We start from the raw sequence: 5,853 nt of genomic DNA, 5'->3' as shown, positions 1-5,853 counted from the left end.
CAAATCTGTTATTCTCTACTGTTTCGATAGATATCGGTCCTGTTACACCCCATCAATATAAAACTACAAGATATATTCGTCAATCGATATAATTAATTCTCAAACTTTACCACTTTCTAAGTGTTCTATCACAGCATCTGTTCTCCTAAGTCCTCTATTACAGCACCTAATCTCCTAAGTGCTCTATGAAAACATGTACTCTTAAGTGCTTTATCACAGCATGTGTTCTCCTACGTCCTCCATTACAGCACCTAATCTCTTAAGTGCTCTATGAGAACATGTACTCTTAAGTGCTCTATTACAGCATATATCTAAGTGTTCTGTGACAGCACCTGTTCTTCTAAGTGCTCTACCACATCACCTATTTTATGCTAAGCGTTTTGATTTCTTTTTTTTATCTAGACTGGTTCGGATTCTTCAACAAAAAACGAGCTGGTATCTGTTTGCATGCTACCTTTTTTCCACAGTCTTTAATACGAATTGAGTTTATGTTTATGTGACAAACTTCATCAGATTTTGGTAATTTACAAAGGCTTACAGTTTTATAGCTTTGTCAATAATAAATATCGTGCCAATTTAAAAAAAAGTAATTTTACTACCACTTTGTATACATTTAGATGAAAATAACAAGAATTTTGCTATAGGAGAACCACTACCCATTGAAATTATTCATTTTTTGTTAACTATAAAAGTTGCCGATTAGAAGTCAGAAAATATTAATTATTGGAACTAGCTATATAGAAATAGCAATGGAAAAATGAGAAATAATGTTATTTTTACTGTTACAGTAGTAAACAATAAATACAGGTTTTGATTGTTTGCTTGTTGTTGAACGCAAAGCTACACAATGGGCTATTTGTCGTTTGCTCAGATTTTTAGCGTCATAGGTCCAGAGACTTACCGCTGAGTTACTGGAATTATAAATATAAGCATGGTAAATGAGAAGTTTCAAGACATTATAGGAATTCTTTAAGTAATTCAATTATTTCCTTCACAGTTCGATAGAAGACTGGCGAGGTTAAAAACCCTTCTCTTATTTATTATAAAAAAGAATGATGTCTAACCGATAATAGTTCATACATAGAGAATAGGTCTAAAATAATTAAACGTTTAATATTACTTTTTATAACAACAACAACAAAAAACACAATAGTAAACATCACACAAACTGGGCTAATATTCTCCATATTCTGGCTCTAATACATTGGATCTAATACATATGACCAAATAAACAAACTAGGTAATCAGAACCCTGCTTTATTTACATCAAATAGGTTTAGGTTTCGTTTTATGAATGAGATGATGGAAGAGTTTTTTCACAGCTCACGTTTTGCAATGTTCCAGAATCCTGTGATTCAGCGGTAAGCTTGTGGGCTTATAAAGCTAAAAATTTGAGTTCAATACCTGAGATGAGCAGTTACTTTGCGGTGGAAGTTTACTCTCTTGCAATGAAAGCTTCCAGCAGGGTGTTTGATAGGCATAGAACTGTATCTCTACTGTGATGAACTCGGATACATAATATTATTACGACTATTAAAACACATTATATATGCTCTAATAAAATTTCAAATACTTAATTTTGTTTTCTGAAAGTTATTTTGCATTTATTTTATGTGGCCTGGTGCTTGACTCCCAATCTGTTGCTCGCAGGTTCGAATCCACGTTACTGAACATGCGAGCTCTTTCAACCGTGGGGCATTATTATTTTACGGTCAATCTCACTATTTGTTGGTGCAATAGTTGGTGGTGGGTGATGTTCACTATCTGCCTTGCCTCTATCTATTTTGCTTGATATAACATGATTCACAGATAACATCGCAAGCTTTCCAGTTAAGAATACATGATTTAATGCTAAGATTTCGTGTTTCTCAGTTAAAAATCGCTTATTTCCGAGTTAAGTTTGTCTTATTGTAAAGCATCTATTCTGCCCACCGTGAGAATCGAATCCCGGATATTGGCGTTGTAAGTCTATAAACGTACCACTGACGCACCGGGGGACTTTCAGTTCAAGTTTTGTTTCACAGTTAAGATTTAATGTTTTGCACGTAACACCGGAGCCGAAGATTTAGGGACCCCTTAACGGGGGGGGGGGGTCTCCCCTCTCTACAACACAGAAACTGTTTCTGTTCTTTATGTAAGTAAATTTTGCAACATTAACTAACGGTAGAGCAAGACTCTTATTTCATTTCTATATATTTACACTCTGGTGTAAATAAAAAAAAATAATACAATTTATAGCACAAGGTCTGTTTGATCAGTTTTTCATATTGAAGCGAAATGACCAGAAGCAGAAAATTCCAACTTGCGAATGTTATAGATATATATTAATATTTTTATTGGTATTAATAGGTCTTCCCCAGGTGGGTCAGGGGTAATTTTGCGAACTTACAACGCTAGAGTCCAAGGTTCCATTCTACACAATGTACAGGGTGCAGATAGCATTAATAAGTTTATTAAGTTTAATGATTAATTTTTCAGCTTATGGTTTTAGAGCAAAGCCACATTGGGCTACCTGCTGTGTCCTCCACGGGGAATCGAACCCTGGATTTTAGTGTTGTAAATGCGTAGAGTTATCTCCTATCGGGAAACTTTTCAGCTTGAAAATACTATTTGTCGTTAAATGAAATGAAATGAAATACAAGCCTTAAAACAGTACAAATAATAACCAAACTTCCACATCTGTGGATCCTGACTATCGAGGATCCCTGGGAAACTTCCACATTTGTGGGTCCTGACTATCGAGGATCCCTGGGAAACTTCCACATTTGTGGGTCCTGACTATCGAGGATCCCTGAGAAACTTCCACATTTGTAGATTCTGACTATCGAGGATCCCTGGGAAACTTCCACATTTGTGGGTCCTGACTATCGAGGATCCCTGGGAAACTTCCACATTTGTAGATTCTGACTATTGAGGAACCCTGGGAAACTTCCAGATTTGTGGATTCTGACTATTGAGGAACCCTGAGAATCTTCCACATTTGTAGATCCTGACTATTGAGGAACCCTGGGAAACTTCCACATTTGTAGATCCTGACTATTGAGGAACCCTGGGAAACTTCCACATTTGTGGATCCTGACTATTGAGGATCTCTGGGAGGAGCTTATGTTGCTTGTCCGGGATTTCCAGCTCCAAGTGTTACTGTTAATATCACATGCTTCAAGATAATGTATTGAACTCTTTCATATAATTAGCGTAGGTTAAAATAACAGTTTATACGTTCTGGTCACCTCAAAGTCAGTATCATTACAGATGTCATCCATTTTTGGTGAGATACAATCTTAAAACGTTTCGCCCCATTCAATTTACGTTTCTTTTTTTACTTTATATATTTTCAACTTAATATATATATGTTATATATATGTGTGTTCGTGTGTGTGTGTGTTTTCACTAGCTGGTGGGTTAAACTAGTTCTAAAATCAAGTGCTACAGATCATTATTGTATACAAAACAGAACACACGTTTATTTTGTTTGTTTGTTTTCCTACGTGCAATACTCAATCATGCTAACCACACACTTCCAAAATTCGTGACCGTCTTCTAACCATTAAATATGTATCCTGTCTACAAATCCTACAAGTTTTGAGGTATTTCGATATTCTAGTTCATGTTAATAGATTGAAGTTAATCAAAAATCGCAAGAATGTTACGAGGATAATTTATATTTACATATTGGAATGAAGAATTCTTTATTTCCATTTCAACGGAGAAGTGCAAAAGCTTTAAAATTGTTTTATTATTGATTGTATCCAATCAGTATTATAAGTTGTTGATATCTAAATAAATAACCTCCTGTTATATCGTATTCGAGACGAATATTCAATATGCGGGATCAATATTCCCAGGCAATTGATGGAGAATCACTCTTAGATGACGAAAGTTTATCGGTATTTCAACATCAACAGTACCTATGCGACACATGGAATAAACGGCCAAGTCAAAGACCTTGAAGCTCAGGCGTAGCTGTCCTTAATTTAGAACTTGTTTGTTTGTTTCTAATTAAGCACAAAGTTATACAATGAGCTATCTGTGCTCTGCCCACCACGGGTATCGATATCCAATCTGCTGACCAGAAGGAAAGCAACCATTCAGTAGCACCTACAAGATACACGGCTACTTTTAACTAGCCGAATAACAGGACTAACTGTTACTTTTATAACGTGTCCACAGCTGAAAGCGCGAAGCATGTTCAACAGCATTTCGTGGCTCGAATCTTGGAGTTGCCGATACGCAGCCCGACACGCTAATCACTATACCATTAAAGTTTCTAACAATTTATAGAGAAAGCAACAAACTCTTTGAAATGGGATGATAAAATATCGCAAAACAGAAACTATTTAGATCTAAACTAACAATTAAATCAAGCAAAAAATAAAGCTCTCCATATAATATATATACATAAATCAAGATTAATGATTTCAGTATTAGTTCTCACATTTTGTAAAATATAATGTATAAATAAACGTGCCAATAAGTGTTCATTTCCTTTTAAGGAAGCTTAACTTCCCGAGTTCGTTAGTAGATGATGTAGATATCTTGACTTCGTCACTTGTATGTGGTTTTCATCACGGCCACCACATGCGAGTTCGTAATCTAGTTCACTTGATTTCATCCGATTCAAGTTTCAGTAAACATTTGGTACGAATGTTTTCTTCTTTCTTTTTCTTTTTACTATTTTTCTTTGGGATGTGTAAACTGCTAATATGTTCAGAAAATCTGAAAGTAATTCACACATAATTAATGACGTTTGCAAATAAAGCTTTAAACGCGTGAGATGAAATTAAAACAATGAACACTTGGCTAAGTAAAATGTATATATATAAAAAAAAGGTTATGAGGCAAAATATGTTTAAAAGATACCTGAAGACATAATCCGAGAAGCTAATGTTCATCCACGGGACATTGATTGAGGGTATAGACTTTTATGTAGTTCAGCTCTTAGTCTCGGGCTATTAAGTACTTACGCTGAACAACAGTAATCTCTTCACTAACTAGAGATAAAAAAAAAACATTCCACACGCACACGAAACCGAGTGGAAGACAAACTAATCAACCCTACATGCTTTTCCTAGTGGTTTTAAATTAGGGAGTCAGCTTTCCTTCTCTTACAAGATGCCTTTTTCTTCTTGCTAGCAATCTTGTCTGGCCTAACACGATCAGGCTCTCGTTTCGAAATCTGCGGGTCGTGGGTTCCAATACTCTCACCGAACATAGTCGCCTTCCAGCCGGGTGTGTGTTTTGTTATAGCAAAGCCAAAACGGGCAATTCGCTGTGTTCACCGAGGGGGAATCAAATCCCTGATTGTAGCGTTGTAAATCCGAAGACTTACCGCTGTCCCACCGGGGGACTCCAGCTGTGGGGGCGTAATAATGTTACAGCCAATCGCACCATTCAATTATTAAACCCTAAGAATTGGCGGTAGGTGGTGTTGACTAGCTGCCTTCCCTGCATTAAGAACGGCTAGCCTTGCACGAAATTCAACAAATAAATATTTTTTCTAAGAGTAGAACACAAAATATCATATATAGACTCATTATGGAAGCTATTTAATAAGCTTTTACGTCAGATCACACTGAATACAGTTAGTAGCACTGTATTTCTGTCCGTTCATTTGTTTAATTGTAGTTTTCAATTAATGTTGTAACGTGCTACTAGAGGATTAAATCTGTATTTTTTAAGTAGCTGTCTCATTCTCTGGATGCTTTAACATACACATTAGTGTTAATATAAATATATATATATATATATATATATATATATATATATATATAGTATAGTTAGTTACGTCTCTACGTTACGGTTAGTTTAAGTTTTACGTTTAACGTTTACGTTTACCTAACGTAAACGTTAACG

The 5,853-nt window shown here is 35.6% G+C and overlaps 1 long non-coding RNA gene across 1 annotated transcript in view; it reads right to left on the bottom strand.

Annotated features, from left to right (window-relative positions):
- Positions 1–3,675: 3,675 nt before the first annotated feature.
- LOC111085717 overlaps positions 3,676–5,853 on the bottom strand; it is a 17,342-nt gene continuing 15,164 nt past the window's right edge. Inside the window, exon 2 of the long non-coding RNA XR_002610527.1 lies at positions 3,676–4,716. This is a non-coding gene — a long non-coding RNA (uncharacterized LOC111085717). The remainder of the gene's footprint in view (positions 4,717–5,853) is intronic.

This window comes from Limulus polyphemus, unplaced genomic scaffold (genome assembly GCF_000517525.1).
Source record: "Limulus polyphemus unplaced genomic scaffold, Limulus_polyphemus-2.1.2 Scaffold572, whole genome shotgun sequence".
Classification (NCBI taxonomy): Eukaryota; Metazoa; Arthropoda; class Merostomata; order Xiphosura; family Limulidae; genus Limulus; species Limulus polyphemus.
This window is presented reverse-complemented; position numbering and strand designations above follow the sequence as displayed.